Source organism: Brienomyrus brachyistius, chromosome 2 (genome assembly GCF_023856365.1).
Source record: "Brienomyrus brachyistius isolate T26 chromosome 2, BBRACH_0.4, whole genome shotgun sequence".
Classification (NCBI taxonomy): domain Eukaryota; kingdom Metazoa; phylum Chordata; class Actinopteri; order Osteoglossiformes; family Mormyridae; genus Brienomyrus; species Brienomyrus brachyistius.
The window spans coordinates 43,406,911-43,432,467 of NC_064534.1; the positions used below are offsets into that span (position 1 = coordinate 43,406,911).

Sequence of the window (25,557 nt, forward strand, 5' to 3'; positions counted from 1 at the left end):
ACAAACAGTTTTAAACAAAGTACTGATATTATTCCTCTTCAACTGACCGCTTTGTTTTCTATGCAAAAACCACTTCGCCACAGAAGACTCGATATTATTGGCATAGCAAGTTCTGCTCTTCTCCTTTCAAAACTTGCTAAAAGCTGTATTTAAAAGAACAGATTGGCCAGGGTAATTCACACCCTTCAATGCCAGCTTAATGTTTAGGTTAGTGGGAATCACAGAGGAATTAGGGATGGAAACTTCTTTGCTGGTGGTAGAAGCGGTCTGCTGAATTTTTAGAGAGAAGAGGCCGTCGATGTTTGAATGTAGAAAATTGTTCTGGCTGCAGCCTGCAGTATGGACTTGTTGGTGTGTGTAGCTCCCAGTGTTCTGACAGCGCGACGTTTTGGGGAAGAATGTGATTCAGCAGCTACCAGTGGGCTTCGTGCGGCGGACATTTTGTGGCTGTTAGCGGAGTTGATAACAGAGGGTCGTTAAGAGAAGCCTGCATGCAGTAGGCAAAGGAGTAATGTTTGCCGGCGGGGGACGTGCGGCGATTAACCTGTGCGGTAGTGAAAAGGAGTTAAAGAGAAGGAAGTGTGCGGATGCGGAAAGAATGGAATAATTGTGGTAGGCTGCCGGCTGAGTAGTTTGCTGAATGTTTGGTGTGGGTCCGGCGCTGCCGATTGGTTGGTGGGGCTGCAGTGTGAGTCAGATAAAAAAAAAAAAAACCAGGAGTAGGATCCAATGGGACTAACTGGCATGTATAGACGCGTGTAATGCAAAAGGGCTGTTTTTGGTAGCATCTCTCGCTTGCGGCCATACCACCCTGAACACGCCCGATCTCATCTGATTTCGGAAGCCAAGCAGGGTAGGGTCTGGTTAGTACTTGGATGGGAGACCACCTGGGAATGCCAGGTGCTGTAAGCTTTTCTCACTTTTACTTTATACAGGGGGCGCTCCACTTCACGATTAATTTAAATCTATCACTCCCCTTCCATTTTACTAATTTATATATATATATTTTTTTTTTTTCTCATTCCTAAAGGCAGCTTTTAGAAACCGTTTTACTCTAAATACTTCCTGGTAATTCTAGGTGCTGTAAGCTGTTCGTGCCTTTATTCCACCAGGGCGCGATCTTCTCACAAACTTGAAGACTGTCACTCCCCATTCACGTTTTACAACTTATTGTTAATGATAAAGAGACAGCTTTTTACACACAGTTTTAAACAAAGTACTGATATTATTCTTCTTCAACTGACCGCTTTGTTTTCTATGCAAAAACCACTTCGCCACAGAAGACTCGATATTATTGGCATAGCAAGTTCTGCTCTTCTCCTTTCAAAACTTGCTAAAAGCTATATTTAAAAGAGCTGGTTGGCCGGGGTAATTCACACCCTTCAATGCCAGATTAATGTTTAGGTTAGTGGGAATCACAGAGGAATTAGGGATGGAAACTTCTTTGCTGGTGGTAGAAGCGGTCTGGTGAATTTTTAGAGAGAAGAGGCCGTCGATGTTTCCATCCATCCATCCATCATCTCCCGCTTGATCCGGGGTCGGGTCGCGGGGGCAGCAGCCTCAGCAGGGAGACCCAGACTTCCCTCTCCCCGGCCACTTCGTCTAGCTCCTCTGGGGGGACCCCGAGGCGTTCCCAGGCCAGCCGAGAGACATAGTCTCTCCAGCGTGTCCTGGGTCTTCCCCGGGGCCTCCTCCCAGTGGGACATGCCCGGAATACCTCCCCAGGGAGGCGTCCCGGAGGCATCCTGATCAGATGCCCGAGCCACCTCATCTGGCTCCTCTCGATGCGGAGGAGCAGCGGCTCTACTCTGAGTCCCTCCCGAATGACTGAGCTCCTCACCCTATCTCTAAGGGAGAGCCCAGCCACCCTGCGGAGGAAACTCATTTCGGCCGCTTGTACCCGCGATCTCGTTCTTTCGGTCACTACCCAAAGCTCATGACCATAGGTGAGGGTAGGAACGTAGATCGACTGGTAAATCGAGAGCTTTGCCTTTTGGCTCAGCTCTCTCTTCACCATGACAGACCGATGCAGCGCCCGCATGACTGCCGACGCCGCACCGATCCGCCTGTCGATCTCCCGCTCCATCGTTCCCCCACTCGTGAACAAGATCCCGAGATACTTAAACTCCTCCACTTGGGGGAGGACCCCATCCCCAACCCGGAGAGAGCACTCTACCCTTTTCCGGCTGAGAACCATGGTCTCGGATTTGGAGGTGCTGATTCTCATCCCAGCCGCTTCGCACTCGGCTGCGAACTGCTCCAGCGAGAGCTGAAGGTCACGGCTCGATGAGGCCAACAGAACCACATCATCTGCAAAAAGCAGAGACCTAATCCTGAGGTCACCGAACCGGACGCCCTCAACGCCCTGGCTGCGCCTAGAAATTCTGTCCATAAAAACTATGAACAGAATCGGTGACAAAGGGCAGCCCTGACGGAGTCCAACCCTCACCGGGAACGAGTCCGACTTATTGCCGCCCATGCGGACCAAACTCTGGCACCGGTCATACAGGGACCGAACCGCCCTTAAAAGGGAGCCCGGTACCCCATACTCCCAGAGCACTCCCCACAGGACCCCACGAGGGACACGGTCGAATGCCTTTTCCAAGTCCACAAAACACATGTAGACTGGTCGGGCAAACTCCCATGAACCCTCCAGAACCCTGCTGAGAGTATAGAGCTGGTCCACTGTTCCACGGCCAGGGCGAAAACCACACTGCTCCTCCTGAATCCGAGGTTCGACAATCCGGCGGACCCTCCTTTCCAGGACCCCCGAATAGACCTTACCAGGGAGGCTGAGGAGTGTGATCCCCCTGTAGTTGGAGCACACCCTCCGGTCCCCCTTCTTAAAGAGGGGGACCACCACCCCGGTCTGCCAGTCCAGAGGTACTGCCCCCGATGTCCACGCGATGCTGCAGATGCGTGTCAACCAGGACAGCCCCGCAGCATCCAGAGCCTTGAGGAACTCTGGGCGAATCTCGTCCACCCCCGGGGCCCGGCCACCGAGGAGCTTTTTGACCACCTCAGCGACCTCCACCCCCGAGATAGGCGAGTCCACCCCCAAGTCCCCACACTCTGCTTCCATATTGGAAGGCGTGTCGGTGGGATTGAGGAGGTCTTCGAAGTACTCCCTCCACCGACCCAAAACGTCCTGAGCTGAGGTCAGCAGCGCACCATCCCCACCATAAATAGTGTTGATGCTGCACCGCTTTCCCGCCCGGAGCCGCCGGATGGTGGACCAGAATCTCCTCGAAGCCGTCCGGAAGTCGTTCTCCATGGCCTCACCAAACTCCTCCCACACCCGAGTTTTTGCCTCAGCGACCGCCAAAGCCGCATTCCGCTTGGCCTGCCGGTAGCCGTCAGCTGCGTCTGGAGTCCCACAGGCCAGAAAGGCCCGATAAGACTCCTTCATCAGCTTGACGGCATCCCTTACCACCGGTGTCCACCAGCGGGTTCGGGGATTACCGCCGCGACAGGCACCGACCACCTTGCGGCCGCAGCTCCGGTCAGCCGCCTCCACAATGGAGGCACGGAACATGGCCCATTCGGACTCAATGTCCCCCGCCTCCCCCGGGATATGGGAGAAGTTCTGCTGGAGGTAGGAGTTGAAACTCTCCCTGACAGGGGATTCCGCCAGACGTTCCCAGCAGACCCTCACTATACGCTTGGGCCTGCCAGGCCTGGCCGGCTTCCTCCCCCACCAGCGGAGCCAACCCACCACCAGGTAGTGATCGGTTGACAGCTCCGCCCCTCTCTTCACCCGAGTGTCCAAAACATGCGGCCGCAAGTCCGACGACACGACTACAAAGTCGATCATCGAACTGCGGCCTAGGGTGTCCCGGTGCCAAGTGCACATATGGACACCCTTATGCTTGAACATGGTGTTCATTATGGACAGTCCGTGACGAGCACAGAAGTCCAATAACAAAACACCGCTCGGGTTCAGATCGGGGGGGCCGTTCCTCCCAATCACGCCCCTCCAGGTCTCACTGTCGCTGCCCACATGAGCATTGAAGTCCCCCAGCAGAACAAGGGAGTCCCCAGGAGGAGCGCTCTCCAACACCCCTTCCAAGGACTCCAAAAAGGGTGGGTATTCCGAACTGCTGTTTGGCGCATAAGCGCAAACAACAGTCAGGACCCGTCCCCCCACCCGAAGGCGGAGGGAGGCTACCCTCTCGTCCACTGCGGTAAACCCCAATGTACAGGCGCCTAGCCTGGGGGCAATAAGTATGCCCACGCCCGCTCGGCGCCTCTCCCCGCGGGCAACTCCAGAGTGGAAAAGGGTCCAACCCCCCTCAAGGAGACTGGTTCCAGAGCCCAAGCCGTGCGTCGAGGTGAGTCCGACTATATCTAGCCGGAACTTCACAACCTCGCGCACCAGCTCAGGCTCTTTCCCCATCAGAGAGGTGACATTCCATGTCCCTAGAGCTAGCTTCTGCAGCCGAGGATCGGACCGCCAAGGTCCCTGCCTTTGGCCGCCGCCCAGATCACTTCGCACCCGACCCCTTTGGCCCCTCCCATGGGTGGTGAGCCCATTGGAGGGGGGACCCACGTGCCTTGTTCGGGCTGCGCCCGACCAGGCCCCATGGGTGTAGGCCTGGCCGCCAGGCGCTCGCCATCGAGCCCCACCCCCAGGCCTGGCTCCAGGGGGGGGCCCCGGTGACCCGCGTCCGGGCAAGGGAAACCGTGAATCCAGGATTTTTCTCATCATAAGGGGTTTTTGAGCCGTGCTTCGTCTGGTTCCTCACCCAGGACCTGTTTGCCTTGGGTGACCCTACCAGGGGCATAAAGCCCCAGACAACATAGCTCCTGGGATCATTGTAACACGCAAACCCCTCCACCACGATAAGGTGTCGGCTCCAGGAGGGGGCCGTCGATGTTTGAATGTAGAAAATTGTTCTGGCTGCAGCCTGCAGTATGGACTTGTTGGTGTGTGTAGCTCCCAGTGTTCTGACAGCGCGACGTTTTGGGGAAGCATGTGATTCAGCAGCTACCAGTGGGCTTCGTGCGGTGGAGATTTTGTGGCTGTTAGCGGAGTTGATAACAGAGGGTCGTTAAGAGAAGCCTACATGCAGTAGGCAAAGGAGTAATGTTTGCCGGCGGGGGACGTGCGGCGATTAACCTGTGCGGTAGTGAAAAGGAGTTAAAAAGAAGGAAGTGTGCGGATGCGGAAAGAATGGAATAATTGTGGTAGGCTGCCGGCTGAGTAGTTTGGTGAATGTTTGGTGTGGGACCGGCGCTGCCGATTGGATGGTGGGGCTGCAGTGTGAGTCAGATAAAAAAAAAAAAAAACAGGAGTAGGATCCAATGGGACTACCTGGCATGTATAGACGCGTGTAATGCAAAAGGGCTGTTTTTGGTAGCATCTCTCGCTTACGGCCATACCACCCTGAACACGCCCGATCTCGTCTGATCTCGGAAGCTAAGCAGGGTAGGGTCTGGTTAGTACTTGGATGGGAGACCACCTGGGAATACCAGGTGCTGTAAGCTTTTCTCACTTTTACTTTATACAGGGGGCGCTCCACTTCACGATTAATTTAAATCTATCACTCCCCTTCCATTTTACTATTTTATATATATATATTTTTTTTTCTCTCATTCATAAAGGCAGCTTTTAGAAACCGTTTTACTCTAAATACTTCCTGGTAATTCTAGGTGCTGTAAGCTGTTCGTGCCTTTATTCCACCAGGGCGCGATCTTCTCACAAACTTGAAGACTGTCACTCCCCATTCACGTTTTACAACTTATTGTTAATGATAAAGAGACAGCTTTTTACACACAGTTTTAAACAAAGTACTGATATTTTTCCTCTTCAACTGACCGCTTTGTTTTCTATGCAAAAACCACTTCGCCACAGAAGACTCGATATTATTGGCATAGCACGTTCTGCTCTTCTCCTTTCAAAACTTGCTAAAAGCTGTATTTAAAAGAACAGATTGGCCGGGGTAATTCACACCCTTCAATGCCAGCTTAATGTTTAGGTTAGTTGGAATCACAGAGGAATTAGGGATGGAAACTTCTTTGCTGGTGGTAGAAGCGGTCTGGTGAATTTTTAGAGAGAAGAGGCCGTCGATGTTTGAATGTAGAAAATTGTTCTGGCTGCAGCCTGCAGTATGGACTTGTTGGTGTGTGTAGCTCCCAGTGTTCTGACAGCGCGACGTTTTGGGGAAGCATGTGATTCAGCAGCTACCAGTGGGCTTCGTGCGGCGGAGATTTTGTGGCTGTTAGCGGAGTTGATAACAGAGGGTCGTTAAGAGAAGCCTGCATGCAGTAGGCAAAGGAGTAATGTTTGCCGGCGGGGGACGTGCGGCGATTAACCTGTGCGGTAGTGAAAAGGAGTTAAAAAGAAGGAAGTGTGCGGATGCGGAAAGAATGGAATAATTGTGGTAGGCTGCCGGCTGAGTAGTTTGGTGAATGTTTGGTGTGGGTCCGGCGCTGCCGATTGGATGGTGGGGCTGCAGTGTGAGTCAGATAAAAAAAAAAAAAAAACCAGGAGTAGGATCCAATGGGACTAACTGGCATGTATAGACGCGTGTAATGCAAAAGGGCTGTTTTTGGTAGCATCCCTCGCTTACGGCCATACCACCCTGAACATGCCCGATCTCGTCTGATCTCGGAAGCCAAACAGGGTAGGGTCTGGTTAGTACTTGGATGGGAGACCTCCTGGGAATACCAGGTGCTGTAAGCCTTTCTCACTTTTACTTTATACAGGGGGCGCTCCACTTCACGATTAATTTAAATCTATCACTCCCCTTCCATTTTACTATTTTATATATATATATTTTTTTTTTTTCTCTCATTCATAAAGGCAGCTTTTAGAAACCGTTTTACTCTAAATACTTCCTGGTAATTCTAGGTGCTGTAAGCTGTTCGTGCCTTTATTCCACCAGGACGCGATCTTCTCACAAACTTGAAGACTGTCATTCCCCATTCACGTTTTACAACTTATTGTTAATGATAAAGAGACAGCTTTTTACACACAGTTTTAAACAAAGTACTGATATTATTCCTCTTCAACTGACCGCTTTGTTTTCTATGCAAAAACCACTTCGCCACAGAAGACTCGATATTATTGGCATAGCAAGTTCTGCTCTTCTCCTTTCAAAACTTGCTAAAAGCTGTATTTAAAAGAACAGATTGGCCGGGGTAATTCACACCCTTCAATGCCAGCTTAATGTTTAGGTTAGTGGGAATCACAGAGGAATTAGGGATGGAAACTTCTTTGCTGGTGGTAGAAGCGGTCTGGTGAATTTTTAGAGAGAAGAGGCCGTCGATGTTTGAATGTAGAAAATAGGTCTGGCTGCAGCCTGCAGTATGGACTTGTTGGTGTGTGTAGCTCCCAGTGTTCTGACAGCGCGACGTTTTGGGGAAGCATGTGATTCAGCAGCTACCAGTGGGCTTCGTGCGGTGGAGATTTTGTGGCTGTTAGCGGAGTTGATAACAGAGGGTCGTTAAGAGAAGCCTACATGCAGTAGGCAAAGGAGTAATGTTTGCCGGCGGGGGACGTGCGGCGATTAACCTGTGCGGTAGTGAAAAGGAGTTAAAAAGAAGGAAGTGTGCGGATGCGGAAAGAATGGAATAATTGTGGTAGGCTGCCGGCTGAGTAGTTTGGTGAATGTTTGGTGTGGGACCGGCGCTGCCGATTGGATGGTGGGGCTGCAGTGTGAGTCAGATAAAAAAAAAAAAAAACAGGAGTAGGATCCAATGGGACTAACTGGCATGTATAGATGCGTGTAATGCAAAAGGGCTGTTTTTGGTAGCATCTCTCGCTTACGGCCATACCACCCTGAACACGCCCGATCTCGTCTGATCTCGGAAGCTAAGCAGGGTAGGGTCTGGTTAGTACTTGGATGGGAGACCACCTGGGAATACCAGGTGCTGTAAGCTTTTCTCACTTTTACTTTATACAGGGGGCGCTCCACTTCACGATTAATTTAAATCTATCACTCCCCTTCCATTTTACTATTTTATATATATATTTTTTTTTTTTCTCTCATTCATAAAGGCAGCTTTTAGAAACCGTTTTACTCTAAATACTTCCTGGTAATTCTAGGTGCTGTAAGCTGTTCGTGCCTTTATTCCACCAGGGCGCGATCTTCTCACAAACTTGAAGACTGTCACTCCCCATTCACGTTTTACAACTTATTGTTAATGATAAAGAGACAGCTTTTTACACACAGTTTTAAACAAAGTACTGATATTTTTCCTCTTCAACTGACCGCTTTGTTTTCTATGCAAAAACCACTTCGCTACAGAAGACTCGATATTATTGGCATAGCAAGTTCTGCTCTTCTCCTTTCAAAACTTGCTAAAAGCTGTATTTAAAAGAACAGATTGGCCGGGGTAATTCACACCCTTCAATGCCAGCTTAATGTTTAGGTTAGTGGGAATCACAGAGGAATTAGGGATGGAAACTTCTTTGCTGGTGGTAGAAGCGGTCTGGTGAATTTTTAGAGAGAAGAGGCCGTCGATGTTTGAATGTAGAAAATTGTTCTGGCTGCAGCCTGCAGTATGGACTTGTTGGTGTGTGTAGCTCCCAGTGTTCTGACAGCGCGACGTTTTGGGGAAGCATTTGATTCAGCAGCTACCAGTGGGCTTCGTGCGGCGGAGATTTTGTGGCTGTTAGCGGAGTTGATAACAGAGGGTCGTTAAGAGAAGCCTGCATGCAGTAGGCAAAGGAGTAATGTTTGCCGGCGGGGGACGTGCGGCGATTAACCTGTGCGGTAGTGAAAAGGAGTTAAAAAGAAGGAAGTGTGCGGATGCGGAAAGAATGGAATAATTGTGGTAGGCTGCCGGCTGAGTAGTTTGGTGAATGTTTGGTGTGGGACCGGCGCTGCCGATTGGATGGTGGGGCTGCAGTGTGAGTCAGATAAAAAAAAAAAAAAAACCAGGAGTAGGATCCAATGGGACTAACTGGCATGTATAGACGCGTGTAATGCAAAAGGGCTGTTTTTGGTAGCATCTCTCGCTTACGGCCATACAACCCTGAACATGCCCGATCTCGTCTGATCTCGGAAGCCAAACAGGGTAGGGTCTGGTGAGTACTTGGATGGGAGACCTCCTGGGAATACCAGGTGCTGTAAGCCTTTCTCACTTTTACTTTATACAGGGGGCGCTCCACTTCACGATTAATTTAAATTTATCACTCCCCTTCCATTTTACTATTTTATATATATATATTTTTTTTTTTTCTCTCATTCATAAAGGCAGCTTTTAGAAACCGTTTTACTCTAAATACTTCCTGGTAATTCTAGGTGCTGTAAGCTGTTCGTGCCTTTATTCCACCAGGGCGCGATCTTCTCACAAACTTGAAGACTGTCACTCCCCATTCACGTTTTACAACTTATTGTTAATGATAAAGAGACAGCTTTTTACACACAGTTTTAAACAAAGTACTGATATTATTCCTCTTCAACTGACCGCTTTGTTTTCTATGCAAAAACCACTTCGCCACAGAAGACTCGATATTATTGGCATAGCAAGTTCTGCTCTTCTCCTTTCAAAACTTGCTAAAAGCTGTATTTAAAAGAACAGATTGGCCGGGGTAATTCACACCCTTCAATGCCAGCTTAATGTTTAGGTTAGTGGGAATCATAGAGGAATTAGGGATGGAAACTTCTTTGCTGGTGGTAGAAGCGGTCTGGTGAATTTTTAGAGAGAAGAGGCCGTCGATGTTTGAATGTAGAAAATTGTTCTGGCTGCAGCCTGCAGTATGGACTTGTTGGTGTGTGTAGCTCCCAGTGTTCTGACAGCGCGACGTTTTGGGGAAGCATGTGATTCAGCAGCTACCAGTGGGCTTCGTGCGGCGGAGATTTTGTGGCTGTTAGCGGAGTTGATAACAGAGAGTCGTTAAGAGAAGCCTGCATGCGGTAGGCAAAGGAGTAATGTTTGCCGGCGGGGGACGTGCGGCGATTAACCTCTGCGGTAGTGAAAAGGAGTTAAAAAGAAGGAAGTGTGCGGATGCGGAAAGAATGGAATAATTGTGGTAGGCTGCCGGCTGAGTAGTTTGGTGAATGTTTGGTGTGGGTCCGGCGCTGCCGATTGGATGGTGGGGCTGCAGTGTGAGTCAGATAAAAAAAAAAAAAAAAACAGGAGTAGGATCCAATGGGACTAACTGGCATGTATAGACGCGTGTAATGCAAAAGGGCTGTTTTTGGTAGCATCTCTCGCTTACGGCCATACCACCCTGAACACACCCGATCTCGTCTGATCTCGGAAGCTAAGCAGGGTAGGGTCTGGTTAGTACTTGGATGGGAGACCACCTGGGAATACCAGGTGCTGTAAGCTTTTCTCACTTTTACTTTATACAGGGGGCGCTCCACTTCACGATTAATTTAAATCTATCACTCCCCTTCCATTTTACTATTTTATATATATATATATATTTTTTTTTTTTTCTCATTCCTAAAGGCAGCTTTTAGAAACCGTTTTACTCTAAATACTTCCTGGTAATTCTAGGTGCTGTAAGCTGTTCGTGCCTTTATTCCACCAGGGCGCGATCTTCTCACAAACTTGAAGACTGTCACTCCCCATTCACGTTTTACAACTTATTGTTAATGATAAAGAGACAGCTTTTTACACACAGTTTTAAACAAAGTACTGATATTATTCCTCTTCAACAGACCGCTTTGTTTTCTATGCAAAAACCATTTCGCCACAGAAGACTCGATATTATTGGCATAGCAAGTTCTGCTCTTCTCCTTTCAAAACTTGCTAAAAGCTGTATTTAAAAGAACAGATTGGCCGGGGTAATTCACACCCTTCAATGCCAGCTTAATGTTTAGGTTAGTTGGAATCACAGAGGAATTAGGGATGGAAACTTCTTTGCTGGTGCTAGAAGCGGTCTGGTGAATTTTTAGAGAGAAGAGGCCGTCGATGTTTGAATGTAGAAAATTGTTCTGGCTGCAGCCTGCAGTATGGACTTGTTGGTGCGTGTAGCTCCCAGTGTTCTGACAGCGCGCCGTTTTGGGGAAGCATGTGATTCAGCAGCTACCATTGGGCTTCGTGCGGCGGAGATTTTGTGGCTGTTAGCGGAGTTGATAACAGAGGGTCGTTAGAGAAGCCTGCATGCAGTAGGCAAAGGAGTAATGTTTGCCGGCGGGGGACGTGCGGCGATTAACCTGTGCGGTAGTGAAAAGGAGTTAAAAAGAAGGAAGTGTGCGGATGCGGAAAGAATGGAATAATTGTGGTAGGCTGCCGGCTGAGTAGTTTGGTGAATGTTTGATGTGGGTCCGGCGCTGCCGATTGGATGGTGGGGCTGCAGTGTGAGTCAGATAAAAAAAAAAAAAACCAGGAGTAGGATCCAATGGGACTAACTGGCATGTATAGACGCGTGTAATGCAAAAGGGCTGTTTTTGGTAGCATCTCTCGCTTACGGCCATACCACCCTGAACACGCCCGATCTCGTCTGATCTCGGAAGCCAAGCAGGGTAGGGTCTGGTTAGTACTTGGATGGAAGACCTCCTGGGAATACCAGGTGCTGTAAGCCTTTCTCACTTTTACTTTATACAGGGGGCGCTCCACTTCACGATTAATTTAAATCTATCACTCCCCTTCCATTTTACTATTTTATATATATATATATATTTTTTTTTTCTCTCATTCCTAAAGGCAGCTTTTAGAAACCGTTTTACTCTAAATACTTCCTGGTAATTCTAGGTGCTGTAAGCTGTTCGTGCCTTTATTCCACCAGGGCGCGATCTTCTCACAAACTTGAAGACTGTCACTCCCCATTCACGTTTTACAACTTATTGTTAATGATAAAGAGACAGCTTTTTACACACAGTTTTAAACAAAGTACTGATATTATTCCTCTTCAACTGACCGCTTTGTTTTCTATGCAAAAACCACTTCGCCACAGAAGACTCGATATTATTGGCATAGCAAGCTCTGCTCTTCTCCTTTCAAAACTTGCTAAAAGCTGTATTTAAAAGAACAGATTGGCCGGGGTAATTCACACCCTTCAATGCCAGCTTAATGTTTAGGTTAGTGGGAATCACAGAGGAATTAGGGATGGAAACTTCTTTGCTGGTGGTAGAAGCGGTCTGGTGAATTTTTAGAGAGAAGAGGCCGTCGATGTTTGAATGTAGAAAATTGTTCTGGCTGCAGCCTGCAGTATGGACTTGTTGGTGTGTGCAGCTCCCAGTGTTCTGACAGCGCGACGTTTTGGGGAAGCATGTGATTCAGCAGCTACCAGTGGGCTTCGTGCGGCGGAGATTTTGTGGCTGTTAGCAGAGTTGATAACAGAGGGTCGTTAAGAGAAGCCTGCATGCAGTAGGCAAAGGAGTAATGTTTGCCGGCGGGGGACGTGCGGCGATTAACCTGTGCGGTAGTGAAAAGGAGTTAAAGAGAAGGAAGTGTGCGGATGCGGAAAGAATGGAATAATTGTGGTAGGCTGCCGGCTGAGTAGTTTGGTGAATGTTTGGTGTGGGTCCGGCGCTGCCGATTGGATGGTGGGGCTGCAGTGTGAGTCAGATAAAAAAAAAAAAAAAAACATTAGTAGGATCCAATGGGACCAACTGGCATGTATAGAGGCGTGTAATGCAAAAGGGCTGTTTTTGGTAGCATCTCTCGCTTCTGGCCATGCCAGCCTGAACACGCCCGATCTCATCCGATCTCAGAAGCAAATCAGGGTAGGGTCTGGTTAGTACTTAAATGGGAGACCTCTTGGGAATACCAGGTGCTGTAAGCTTTTCTCACTTTTACTTTATACAGGGGGCACTCCACTTCACGATTAATTTAAATCTATCACTCCCCTTACGTTTTACTATTTTATATATATATATTTTTTTCTCTCATTCATAAAGGCAGCTTTTACACACCGTTTAACTCTAAATACTGCCTGGTAATTCTAGGTGCTGTAAGCTGTTCGTGCCTTTATTCCACCAGGGCGCGATCTTCTCACAAACTTGAAGACTGTCACTCCCCATTCACGTTTTACAACTTATTGTTAATGATAAAGAGACAGCTTTTTACACACAGTTTTAAACAAAGTACTGATATAATTCCTCTTCAACTCACCGCTTTGTTTTCTATGCAAAAACCACTTCACCACAAAAGACTCGATATTATTGGCATAGCAAGGTCTGCTCTTCTCCTCCTTTCAAAACTTGCTAAAAGCTGTATTTAAAAGAGCAGGTTGGCCATGGTAATTCACACACTTCAATGCCAGCTTAATGTTTAGGTTAGTGGGAATCACAGAGGAATTAGGGATGGAAACTTCTTTGCTGGTGGTAGAAGCGGTCTGGTGAATTTTTAGAGAGAAGAGGCCGTCAATGTTTGAATGTAGAAAATTGTTTTGGCTGCAGCCTGCAGTATGGACTTGTTGGTGTGTGTAGCTGCCAGTGTTCTGACAGCGCGACGTTTTGGGGAAGCATGTGATTCAGCAGCTACCAGTGGGCTTCGTGCGGCGGAGATTTTGTGGCTGCTAGCGGAGTTGATAACAGAAGGTCATTAAGAGAAGCCTGCATGCGGTAGGCACAGGAGTAATGTTTGCCGGCGGGGGACGTGCGGCGATTAACCTGTGCGGTAGTGAAAAGGAGTTAAAGAGAAGGAAGTGTGCGGATGCGGAAAGAATGGAATAATCGTGGTAGGCTGCCGTCTGAGTAGTTTGGTGAATGTTTGGTGTGTTTCCGGCACTGCCGATTGGATGGTGGGGCTGCAGTGTGAGTCAGATAAAAAAAAAAAAAAAAAAACAGGAGTAGGATCCAATGGGACTAACTGGCATGTATAGAGGCGTGTAATGCAAAAGGGCTGTTTTTGGTAGCTTTTCTCGATCACGGCCATACAACCCTGAACACGCCCGATCTCGTCCGATCTCAGAAGCCAAGCAGGATAGGGTCTGGTTAGTACTTGGATGGGAGACCTCTTGGGAATACCAGGTGCTGTAAGCTTTTCTCACTTTTACTTTATACAGGGGGCGCTCCACTTCACGATTAATTTAAATCTATCACTCCTCTTCCATTTTACTATTTTATATATATATATATATTTTTTTTCTCTCATTCATAAAGGCAGCTTTTAGAAACCGTTTTACTCTAAATACTTCCTGGTAATTCTAGGTGCTGTAAGCTGTTCGTGCCTTTATTCCACCAGGGCGCGATCTTCTCACAAACTTGAAGACTGTCACTCCCCATTCACGTTTTACAACTTATTGTTAATGATGAAGAGACAGCTTTTTACACACAGTTTTAAACAAAGTACTGATATTATTCCTCTTCAACTCACCGCTTTGTTTTCTATGCAAAAACCACTTCGCCACAGAAGACTCGATATTATTGGCATAGCAAGTTCTGCTCTTCTCCTTTCAAAACTTGCTAAAAGCTGTATTTAAAAGAACAGATTGGCCGGGGTAATTCACACCCTTCAATGCCAGCTTAATGTTTAGGTTAGTGGGAATCACAGAGGAATTAGGGATGGAAACTTCTTTGCTGCTGGTAGAAGCGGTCTGGTGAATTTTTAGAGAGAAGAGGCCGTCGATGTTTGAATGTAGAAAATAGTTCTGGCTGCAGCCTGCAGTATGGACTTGTTGGTGTGTGTAGCTCCCAGTGTTCTGACAGCGCGACGTTTTGGGGAAGCATGTGATTCAGCAGCTACCAGTGGGCTTCGTGCGGCGGAGATTTTGTGGCTGTTAGCGGAGTTGATAACAGAGGGTCGTTAAGAGAAGCCTGCATGCAGTAGGCAAAGGAGTAATGTTTGCCGGCGGGGGACGTGCGGCGATTAACCTGTGCGGTAGTGAAAAGGAGTTAAAAAGAAGGAAGTGTGCGGATGCGGAAATAATGGAATAATTGTGGTAGGCTGCCGGCTGAGTAGTTTGGTAAATGTTTGGTGTGGGTCCGGCGCTGCCGATTGGATGGTGGTGCTGCAGTGTGAGTCAGATAAAAAAAAAAAAAAAACCAGGAGTAGGATCCAATGGGACTAACTGGCATGTATAGACGCGTGTAATGCAAAAGGGCTGTTTTTGGTTGCGTCTCTCGCTTATGGGCATACCACCCTGAACACGCCCGATCTCATCCGATCTCGGAAGCCAAGCAGGGTAGGGTCTGGTTAGTACTTGGATGGGAGACCTCCTGGGAATACCAGGTGCTGTAAGCTTTTCTCACTTTTACTTTATACAGGGGGCGCTCCACTTCACGATTAATTTAAATCTATCACTCCCCTTCCATTTTACTATTTTATATATATATATATATTTTTCTCTCATTCATAAAGGTAGCTTTTACACACCGTTTTACTCTAAATACTTCCTGGTAATTCAAGGTGCTGTAAGCTGTTCGTGCCTTTATTCCACCAGGGCGCGATCTTCTCACAAACTTGAAGACTGTCACTCCCCATTCACGTTTTACAACTTATTGTTAATGATAAAGAGACAGCTTTTTACACACAGTTTTAAACAAAGTACTGATATTATTCCTCTTCAACTGACCGCTTTGTTTTCTATGCAAAAACCACTTCGCCACAGAAGACTCGATATTATTGGCATAGCAAGTTCTGCTCTTCTCCTTTCAAAACTTGCTAAAAGCTGTATTTAAAAGAACAGATTGGCCGGGGTAATTCACACCCTTCAATGCCAGCTTAATGTTTAGGTTAGTGGGAGTCACAGAGGAATTAGGGATGGAAACTTCTTTGCTGGTGGTAGAAGCGGTCTGGTGAATTTTTAGAGAGAAGAGGCCGTCGATGTTTGAATGTAGAAAATTGTTCTGGCTACAGCCTGCAGTATAGACTTGTTGGTGTGTGTAGCTCCCAGTGTTCTGACAGCGCGACGTTTTGGGGAAGCATGTGATTCAGCAGCTACCAGTGGGCTTCGTGCAGCGGAGATTTTGTGGCTGTTAGCGGAGTTGATAACAGAGGGTCGTTAAGAGAAGCCTGCATGCAGTAGGCAAAGGAGTAATGTTTGCCGGCGGGGGACGTGCGGCGATTAACCTGTGCGGTAGTGAAAAGGAGTTAAAAAGAAGGAAGTGTGCGGATGCGGAAAGAATGGAATAACTGTGGTAGGCTGCCGGCTGAGTAGTTTGGTGAATGTTTGGTGTGGGTCCGGCGCTGCCGATTGGATGGTGGGGCTGCAGTGTGAGTCAGATAAAAAAAAAAAAAAGAACATTAGTAGGATCCAATGGGACCAACTGGCATGTATAGAGGCATGTAATGCAAAAGGGCTGTTTTTGGTAGCATCTCTCGCTTACGGCCATACCACCCTGAACACGCCCGATCTCGTCTGATCTCGGAAGCTAAGCAGGGTAGGGTCTGGTTAGTACTTGGATGGGAGACCACCTGGGAATACCAGGTGCTGTAAGCCTTTCTCACTTTTCCTTTATACAGGGGGCGCTCCACTTCACGATTAATTTAAATCTATCACTCCCCTTCCATTTTACTATTTTATATATATATATATATTTTTTCTCTCATTCATAAAGGCAGCTTTTAGAAACCGTTTTACTCTAAATACTTCTTGGTAATTCTAGGTGCTGTAAGCTGTTCGTGCCTTTATTCCACCAGGGCGCGATCTTCTCACAAACTTGAAGACTGTCACTCCCCATTCACGTTTTACAACTTATTGTTAATGATAAAGAGACAGCTTTTTACACACAGTTTTAAACAAAGTACTGATATTATTCCTCTTCAACTGACCGCTTTGTTTTCTATGCAAAAACCACTTCGCCACAGAAGACTCGATATTATTGGCATAGCAAGTTCTGCTCTTCTCCTTTCAAAACTTGCTAAAAGCTGTATTTAAAAGAACAGGTTGGCCGGGGTAATTCACACCCTTCAATGCCAGCTTAATGTTTAGGTTAGTGGGAATCACAGAGGAATTAGGGATGGAAACTTCTTTGCTGGTGGTAGAAGCGGTCTGGTGAATTTTTAGAGAGAAGAGGCCGTCGATGTTTGAATGTAGAAAATTGTTCTGGCTGCAGCCTGCAGTATGGACTTGTTGGTGTGTGTAGCTCCCAGTGTTCTGACAGCGCGACGTTTTGGGGAAGCATGTGATTCAGCAGCTACCAGTGGGCTTCGTGCGGCGGAGATTTTGTGGCTGTTAGCGGAGTTGATAACAGAGGGTCGTTAAGAGAAGCCTGCATGCAGTAGGCAAAGGAGTAATGTTTGCCGGCGGGGGACGTGCGGCGATTAACCTGTGCGGTAGTGAAAAGGAGTTAAAAAGAAGGAAGTGTGCGGATGCGGAAAGAATGGAATAATTGTGGTAGGCTGCCGGCTGAGTAGTTTGGTGAATGTTTGGTGTGGGTCCGGCGCTGCCGATTGGATGGTGGTGCTGCAGTGTGAGTCAGATTAAAAAAAAAAAAAACCAGGAGTAGGATCCAATGGGACTAACTGGCATGTATAGACGCGTGTAATGCAAAAGGGCTGTTTTTGGTCGCGTCTGTCGCTTATGGCCATACCACCCTGAACACGCCCGATCTCATCCGATCTCGGAAGCCAAGCAGCGTAGGGTCTGGTTAGCACTTGGATGGGAGACCTCCTGGGAATACCAGGTGCTGTAAGCTTTTCTCACTTTTACTTTATACAGGGGGCGCTCCACTTCACGATTAATTTAAATCTATCACTCCCCTTCCATTTTACTATTTTATATATATATATATTTTTCTCTCATTCATAAAGGCAGCTTTTACACACCATTTTACTATAAATACTTCCTGGTAATTCTAGGTGCTGTAAGCTGTTCGTGCCTTTATTCCACCAGGGCACGATCTTCTCACAAACTTGAAGACTGTCACTCCCCATTCACGTTTTACAACTTATTGTTAATGATAAAGAGACAGCTTTTTACACACAGTTTTAAACAAAGTACTGATATTATTCCTCTTCAACTGACCGCTTTGTTTTCTATGCAAAAACCACTTCGCCACAGAAGACTCGATATTATTGGCATAGCAAGTTCTGCTCTTCTCCTTTCAAAACTTGCTAAAAGCTGTATTTAAAAGAACAGATTGGCCGGGGTAATTCACACCCTTCAATGCCAGCTTAATGTTTAGGTTAGTGGGAATCACAGAGGAATTAGGGATGGAAACTTCTTTGCTGGTGGTAGAAGCGGTCTGGTGAATTTTTAGAGAGAAGAGGCCGTCGATGTTTGAATGTAGAAAATTGTTCTGGCTGCAGCCTGCAGTATGGACTTGTTGGTGTGTGTAGCTCCCAGTGTTCTGACAGCGCGACGTTTTGGGGAAGCATGTGATTCAGCAGCTACCAGTGGGCTTCGTGCAGCGGAGATTTTGTGGCTGTTAGCGGAGTTGATAACAGAGGGTCGTTAAGAGAAGCCTGCATGCAGTAGGCAAAGGAGTAATGTTTGCCGGCGGGGGACGTGCGGCGATTAACCTGTGCGGTAGTGAAAAGGAGTTAAAAAGAAGGAAGTGTGCGGATGCGGAAAGAATGGAATAATTGTGGTAGGCTGCCGGCTGAGTAGTTTGGTGAATGTTTGGTGTGGGTCCGGCGCTGCCGATTGGATGGTGGTGCTGCAGTGTGAGTCAGATTAAAAAAAAAAAAAAACAGGAGTAGGATCCAATGGGACTAACTGGCATGTATAAACGCGTGTAATGCAAAAGGGCTGTTTTTGGTCGCGTCTGTCGCTTATGGCCATACCACCCTGAACACGCCCGATCTCATCCGATCTCGGAAGCCAAGCAGGGTAGGGTCTGGTTAGCACTTGGATGGGAGACCTCCTGGGAATACCAGGTGCTGTAAGCTTTTCTCACTTTTACTTTATACAGGGGGCGCTCCACTTCACGATTAATTTAAATCTATCACTCCCCTTCCATTTTACTATTTTATATATATATATATTTTTCTCTCATTCATAAAAGCAGCTTTTACACACCATTTTACTATAAATACTTCCTGGTAATTCTAGGTGCTGTAAGCTGTTCGTGCCTTTATTCCACCAGGGCACGATCTTCTCACAAACTTGAAGACTGTCACTCCCCATTCACGTTTTACAACTTATTGTTAATGATAAAGAGACAGCTTTTTACACACAGTTTTAAACAAAGTACTGATATTATTCCTCTTCAACTGACCGCTTTGTTTTCTATGCAAAAACCACTTCGCCACAGAAGACTCGATATTATTGGCATAGCAAGTTCTGCTCTTCTCCTTTCAAAACCTGCTAAAAGCTGTATTTAAAAGAACAGATTGGCCGGGGTAATTCACACCCTTCAATGCCAGCTTAATGTTTAGGTTAGTGGGAATCACAGAGGAATTAGGGATGGAAACTTCTTTGCTGGTGGTAGAAGCAGTCTGGTGAATTTTTAGAGAGAAGAGGCCGTCGATGTTTGAATGTAGAAAATTGTTCTGGCTGCAGCCTGCAGTATGGACTTGTTGGTGTGTGTAGCTCCCAGTGTTCTGACAGCGCGACGTTTTGGGGAAGCATGTGATTCAGCAGCTACCAGTGGGCTTCGTGCGGCGGAGATTTTGTGGCTGTTAGCGGAGTTGATAACAGAGGGTCGTTAAGAGAAGCCTGCATGCAGTAGGCAAAGGAGTAATGTTTGCCGGCGGGGGACGTGCGGCGATTAACCTGTGCGGTAGTGAAAAGGAGTTAAAAAGAAGGAAGTGTGCGGATGCAGAAAGAATGGAATAATTGTGGTAGGCTGCCGGCTGAGTAGTTTGGTGAATGTCTGGTGTGGGTCCGGCGCTGCCGATTGGATGGTGGGGCTGCAGTGTGAGTCAGATAAAAAAAAAAAAAAAAACAGGAGTAGGATCCAATGGGACTAACTGGCATGTATAAACGCATGTAATGCAAAAGGGCTGTTTTTGGTAGCATCTTTCGCTTACAGCCATACCACTCTGAACATACCTGATCTCATCTGATCTTGGAAGCTAAGCAGGGTACGGTCTGGTTAGTACTTGGATGGGAGACCACCTGGGGATACCAGGTGCTGTAAGCTTTTCTCACTTTTACTTTATACAGGGGGCGCTCCACTTCACGATTAATTTAAATCTATCACTCCCCTTCCATTTTACTATTTTATATATATATATTTTTTTTTCTCTCATTCATAAAGGCGGGGTGCGGCATGGTGGTGCAGTGGTTAGCACTGTCGCCTCACACCTCTGGGACCCGGGTTCGAGTCTCCGCCTGGGTCACATGTGTGCGGAGTTTGCATGTTCTCCCCGTGTCGTCGTGGGGTTTCCTCCGGGTACTCCGGTTTCCCCCCACAGTCCAAAAACATGCTGAGGCTAATTGGAGTTGCTGAATTGCCCGTAGGTGTGCATGTGTGAGTGAATGGTGTGTGAGTGTGCCCTGCGATGGGCTGGCCCCCCATCCTGGGTTGTTCCCTGCCTCGTGCCCATTGCTTCCGGGATAGGCTCCGGACCCCCCGCGACCCAATAGGATAAGCGGTTTGGAAAATGGATGGATGGATGGATGGATTCATAAAGGCAGCTTTTAGAAACCGTTTTACTCTAAATACTTCCTGGTAATTCTAGGTGCTGTAAGCTGTTCGTGCCTTTATTCCACCAGGGCGCGATCTTCTCACAAACTTGAAGACTGTCACTCCCCATTCACGTTTTACAACTTATTGTTAATGATAAAGAGACAGCTTTTTACACACAGTTTTAAACAAAGTACTGATATTATTCCTCTTCAACTGACCGCTTTGTTTTCTATGCAAAAACCACTTCGCCACAGAAGACTCGATATTATTGGCATAGCAAGTTCTGCTCTTCTCCTTTCAAAACTTGCTAAAAGCTGTATTTAAAAGAACAGATTGGCCGGGGTAATTCACACCCTTCAATGCCAGCTTAATGTTTAGGTTAGTGGGAATCACAGAGGAATTAGGGATGGAAACTTCTTTGCTGGTGGTAGAAGCGGTCTGGTGAATTTTTAGAGAGAAGAGGCCGTCGATGTTTGAATGTAGAAAATTGTTCTGGCTGCAGCCTGCAGTATGGACTTGTTGGTGTGTGTAGCTCCCAGTGTTCTGACAGCGCGACGTTTTGGGGAAGCATGTGATTCAGCAGCTACCAGTGGGCTTCGTGCGGCGGAGATTTTGTGGCTGTTAGCGGAGTTGATAACAGAGGGTCGTTAAGAGAAGCCTGCATGCAGTAGGCAAAGGAGTAATGTTTGCCGGCGGGGGACGTGCGGCGATTAACCTGTGCGGTAGTGAAAAGGAGTTAAAAAGAAGGAAGTGTGCGGATGCGGAAAGAATGGAATAATTGTGGTAGGCTGCCGGCTGAGTAGTTTGGTGAATGTTTGGTGTGGGTCCGGCGCTGCCGATTGGATGGTGGGGCTGCAGTGTGAGTCAGATAAAAAAAAAAAAAGAACATTAGTAGGATCCAATGGGACCAACTGGCATGTATAGAGGCGTGTAATGCAAAAGGGCTGTTTTTGGTAGCATCTCTCGCTTACGGCCATACCACCCTGAACACGCCCGATCTCATCTGATCTCGGAAGCCAAGCAGGGTAGGGTCTGGTTAGTACTTGGATGGGAGACCTCCTGGGAATACCAGGTGCTGTAAGCTTTTCTCACTTTTACTTTATACAGGGGGCACTCCACTTCACGATTAATTTAAATCTATCACTCCCCTTACATTTTACTATTTTATATATATATATATATATTGTTTTCTCTCATTCATAAAGGCAGCTTTTAGAAACCGTTTTACTCTAAATACTTCCTGGTAATTCTAGGTGCTGTAAGCTGTTCGTGCCTTTATTCCACCAGGGCGCGATCTTCTCACAAACTTGAAGACTGTCACTCCCCATTCACGTTTTACAACTTATTGTTAATGATAAAGAGACAGCTTTTTACACACAGTTTTAAACAAAGTACTGATATTATTCCTCTTCAACTGACCGCTTTGTTTTCTATGCAAAAACCACTTCGCCACAGAAGACTCAATATTATTGGCATAGCAAGTTCTGCTCTTCTCCTTTCAAAACTTGCTAAAAGCTGTATTTAAAAGAACAGATTGGCCGGGGTAATTCACACCCTTCAATGCCAGCTTAATGTTTAGGTTAGTGGGAATCACAGAGGAATTAGGGATGGAAACTTCTTTGCTGGTGGTAGAAGCGGTCTGGTGAATTTTTAGAGAGAAGAGGCCGTCGATGTTTGAATATAGAAAATTGTTCTGGCTGCAGCCTGCAGTATGGACTTGTTGGTGTGTGTAGCTCCCAGTGTTCTGACAGCGCGACGTTTTGGGGAAGCATGTGATTCAGCAGCTACCAGTGGGCTTCGTGCGGCGGAGATTTTGTGGCTGTTAGCGGAGTTGATAACAGAGGGTCGTTAAGAGAAGCCTGCATGCAGTAGGCAAAGGAGTAATGTTTGCCGGCGGGGGACGTGCGGCGATTAACCTGTGCGGTAGTGAAAAGGAGTTAAAAGGAAGGAAGTGTGCGGATGCGGAAAGAATGGAATAATTGTGGTAGGCTGCCGGCTGAGTAGTTTGGTGAATGTTTGGTGTGGGTCCGGCGCTGCCGATTGGATGGTGGGGCTGCAGTGTGAGTCAGATAAAAAAAAAAAAAAGAACATTAGTAGGATCCAATGGGACCAACTGGCATGTATAGAGGCATGTAATGCAAAAGGGCTGTTTTTGGTAGCATCTCTCGCTTACGGCCATACCACCCTGAACACGCCCGATCTCGTCTGATCTCGGAAGCTAAGCAGGGTAGGGTCTGGTTAGTACTTGGATGGGAGACCACCTGGGAATACCAGGTGCTGTAAGCCTTTCTCACTTTTCCTTTATACAGGGGGCGCTCCACTTCACGATTAATTTAAATCTATCACTCCCCTTCCATTTTACTATTTTATATATATATATATATTTTTTCTCTCATTCATAAAGGCAGCTTTTAGAAACCGTTTTACTCTAAATACTTCTTGGTAATTCTAGGTGCTGTAAGCTGTTCGTGCCTTTATTCCACCAGGGCGCGATCTTCTCACAAACTTGAAGACTGTCACTCCCCATTCACGTTTTACAACTTATTGTTAATGATAAAGAGACAGCTTTTTACACACAGTTTTAAACAAAGTACTGATATTATTCCTCTTCAACTGACCGCTTTGTTTTCTATGCAAAAACCACTTCGCCACAGAAGACTCGATATTATTGGCATAGCAAGTTCTGCTCTTCTCCTTTCAAAACTTGCTAAAAGCTGTATTTAAAAGAACAGGTTGGCCGGGGTAATTCACACCCTTCAATGCCAGCTTAATGTTTAGGTTAGTGGGAATCACAGAGGAATTAGGGATGGAAACTTCTTTGCTGGTGGTAGAAGCGGTCTGGTGAATTTTTAGAGAGAAGAGGCCGTCGATGTTTGAATGTAGAAAATTGTTCTGGCTGCAGCCTGCAGTATGGACTTGTTGGTGTGTGTAGCTCCCAGTGTTCTGACAGCGCGACGTTTTGGGGAAGCATGTGATTCAGCAGCTACCAGTGGGCTTCGTGCGGCGGAGATTTTGTGGCTGTTAGCGGAGTTGATAACAGAGGGTCGTTAAGAGAAGCCTGCATGCAGTAGGCAAAGGAGTAATGTTTGCCGGCGGGGGACGTGCGGCGATTAACCTGTGCGGTAGTGAAAAGGAGTTAAAAAGAAGGAAGTGTGCGGATGCGGAAAGAATGGAATAATTGTGGTAGGCTGCCGGCTGAGTAGTTTGGTGAATGTTTGGTGTGGGTCCGGCGCTGCCGATTGGATGGTGGTGCTGCAGTGTGAGTCAGATTAAAAAAAAAAAAAACCAGGAGTAGGATCCAATGGGACTAACTGGCATGTATAGACGCGTGTAATGCAAAAGGGCTGTTTTTGGTCGCGTCTGTCGCTTATGGCCATACCACCCTGAACACGCCCGATCTCATCCGATCTCGGAAGCCAAGCAGCGTAGGGTCTGGTTAGCACTTGGATGGGAGACCTCCTGGGAATACCAGGTGCTGTAAGCTTTTCTCACTTTTACTTTATACAGGGGGCGCTCCACTTCACGATTAATTTAAATCTATCACTCCCCTTCCATTTTACTATTTTATATATATATATATTTTTCTCTCATTCATAAAGGCAGCTTTTACACACCATTTTACTATAAATACTTCCTGGTAATTCTAGGTGCTGTAAGCTGTTCGTGCCTTTATTCCACCAGGGCACGATCTTCTCACAAACTTGAAGACTGTCACTCCCCATTCACGTTTTACAACTTATTGTTAATGATAAAGAGACAGCTTTTTACACACAGTTTTAAACAAAGTACTGATATTATTCCTCTTCAACTGACCGCTTTGTTTTCTATGCAAAAACCACTTCGCCACAGAAGACTCGATATTATTGGCATAGCAAGTTCTGCTCTTCTCCTTTCAAAACTTGCTAAAAGCTGTATTTAAAAGAACAGATTGGCCGGGGTAATTCACACCCTTCAATGCCAGCTTAATGTTTAGGTTAGTGGGAATCACAGAGGAATTAGGGATGGAAACTTCTTTGCTGGTGGTAGAAGCGGTCTGGTGAATTTTTAGAGAGAAGAGGCCGTCGATGTTTGAATGTAGAAAATTGTTCTGGCTGCAGCCTGCAGTATGGACTTGTTGGTGTGTGTAGCTCCCAGTGTTCTGACAGCGCGACGTTTTGGGGAAGCATGTGATTCAGCAGCTACCAGTGGGCTTCGTGCAGCGGAGATTTTGTGGCTGTTAGCGGAGTTGATAACAGAGGGTCGTTAAGAGAAGCCTGCATGCAGTAGGCAAAGGAGTAATGTTTGCCGGCGGGGGACGTGCGGCGATTAACCTGTGCGGTAGTGAAAAGGAGTTAAAAAGAAGGAAGTGTGCGGATGCGGAAAGAATGGAATAATTGTGGTAGGCTGCCGGCTGAGTAGTTTGGTGAATGTTTGGTGTGGGTCCGGCGCTGCCGATTGGATGGTGGTGCTGCAGTGTGAGTCAGATTAAAAAAAAAAAAAAACAGGAGTAGGATCCAATGGGACTAACTGGCATGTATAAACGCGTGTAATGCAAAAGGGCTGTTTTTGGTCGCGTCTGTCGCTTATGGCCATACCACCCTGAACACGCCCGATCTCATCCGATCTCGGAAGCCAAGCAGGGTAGGGTCTGGTTAGCACTTGGATGGGAGACCTCCTGGGAATACCAGGTGCTGTAAGCTTTTCTCACTTTTACTTTATACAGGGGGCGCTCCACTTCACGATTAATTTAAATCTATCACTCCCCTTCCATTTTACTATTTTATATATATATATATTTTTCTCTCATTCATAAAAGCAGCTTTTACACACCATTTTACTATAAATACTTCCTGGTAATTCTAGGTGCTGTAAGCTGTTCGTGCCTTTATTCCACCAGGGCACGATCTTCTCACAAACTTGAAGACTGTCACTCCCCATTCACGTTTTACAACTTATTGTTAATGATAAAGAGACAGCTTTTTACACACAGTTTTAAACAAAGTACTGATATTATTCCTCTTCAACTGACCGCTTTGTTTTCTATGCAAAAACCACTTCGCCACAGAAGACTCGATATTATTGGCATAGCAAGTTCTGCTCTTCTCCTTTCAAAACCTGCTAAAAGCTGTATTTAAAAGAACAGATTGGCCGGGGTAATTCACACCCTTCAATGCCAGCTTAATGTTTAGGTTAGTGGGAATCACAGAGGAAT

The 25,557-nt window shown here is 46.8% G+C and overlaps 2 protein-coding genes, 15 non-coding genes and 3 pseudogenes across 17 annotated transcripts in view; 18 read left to right on the forward strand and 2 right to left on the reverse strand.

Annotated features, from left to right (window-relative positions):
- Window positions 1–25,557, reverse strand: part of LOC125715120 (uncharacterized) — a 1,180,389-nt gene that overhangs the window by 260,882 nt on the left and 893,950 nt on the right. The window lies entirely within an intron of this gene.
- Window positions 1–25,557, reverse strand: part of LOC125715114 (uncharacterized) — a 935,270-nt gene that overhangs the window by 13,995 nt on the left and 895,718 nt on the right. The gene's annotated exons all lie outside the window — the stretch shown is intronic.
- On the forward strand, window positions 794–912 carry LOC125735501 (5S ribosomal RNA). Its single transcript, XR_007394796.1, has one exon. It is a non-coding gene; the product is annotated as a 5S ribosomal RNA (ribosomal RNA).
- On the forward strand, window positions 5,369–5,487 carry LOC125729619 (5S ribosomal RNA). The gene has a single exon (XR_007390051.1). It is a non-coding gene; the product is annotated as a 5S ribosomal RNA (ribosomal RNA).
- Window positions 6,567–6,685, forward strand: LOC125734212 (5S ribosomal RNA). Its single transcript, XR_007393534.1, has one exon. It is a non-coding gene; the product is annotated as a 5S ribosomal RNA (ribosomal RNA).
- On the forward strand, window positions 7,766–7,884 carry LOC125729737 (5S ribosomal RNA). Its single transcript, XR_007390160.1, has one exon. It is a non-coding gene; the product is annotated as a 5S ribosomal RNA (ribosomal RNA).
- LOC125729098 (5S ribosomal RNA) lies at window positions 8,965–9,083 on the forward strand. Its single transcript, XR_007389584.1, has one exon. It is a non-coding gene; the product is annotated as a 5S ribosomal RNA (ribosomal RNA).
- Window positions 10,166–10,284, forward strand: LOC125733385 (5S ribosomal RNA). The gene has a single exon (XR_007392730.1). It is a non-coding gene; the product is annotated as a 5S ribosomal RNA (ribosomal RNA).
- Window positions 11,367–11,485, forward strand: LOC125733935 (5S ribosomal RNA). Its single transcript, XR_007393267.1, has one exon. It is a non-coding gene; the product is annotated as a 5S ribosomal RNA (ribosomal RNA).
- LOC125731977 (5S ribosomal RNA) lies at window positions 12,570–12,688 on the forward strand (annotated as a pseudogene).
- Window positions 13,771–13,889, forward strand: LOC125731884 (5S ribosomal RNA; annotated as a pseudogene).
- On the forward strand, window positions 14,972–15,090 carry LOC125734547 (5S ribosomal RNA). Its single transcript, XR_007393855.1, has one exon. It is a non-coding gene; the product is annotated as a 5S ribosomal RNA (ribosomal RNA).
- LOC125734252 (5S ribosomal RNA) lies at window positions 16,170–16,288 on the forward strand. The gene has a single exon (XR_007393572.1). It is a non-coding gene; the product is annotated as a 5S ribosomal RNA (ribosomal RNA).
- LOC125737110 (5S ribosomal RNA) lies at window positions 17,368–17,486 on the forward strand. Its single transcript, XR_007396377.1, has one exon. It is a non-coding gene; the product is annotated as a 5S ribosomal RNA (ribosomal RNA).
- LOC125735366 (5S ribosomal RNA) lies at window positions 18,563–18,681 on the forward strand. The gene has a single exon (XR_007394662.1). It is a non-coding gene; the product is annotated as a 5S ribosomal RNA (ribosomal RNA).
- On the forward strand, window positions 19,759–19,877 carry LOC125731451 (5S ribosomal RNA; annotated as a pseudogene).
- Window positions 21,332–21,450, forward strand: LOC125731813 (5S ribosomal RNA). The gene has a single exon (XR_007391655.1). It is a non-coding gene; the product is annotated as a 5S ribosomal RNA (ribosomal RNA).
- Window positions 22,534–22,652, forward strand: LOC125734264 (5S ribosomal RNA). Its single transcript, XR_007393583.1, has one exon. It is a non-coding gene; the product is annotated as a 5S ribosomal RNA (ribosomal RNA).
- Window positions 23,732–23,850, forward strand: LOC125737111 (5S ribosomal RNA). Its single transcript, XR_007396378.1, has one exon. It is a non-coding gene; the product is annotated as a 5S ribosomal RNA (ribosomal RNA).
- LOC125735367 (5S ribosomal RNA) lies at window positions 24,927–25,045 on the forward strand. Its single transcript, XR_007394663.1, has one exon. It is a non-coding gene; the product is annotated as a 5S ribosomal RNA (ribosomal RNA).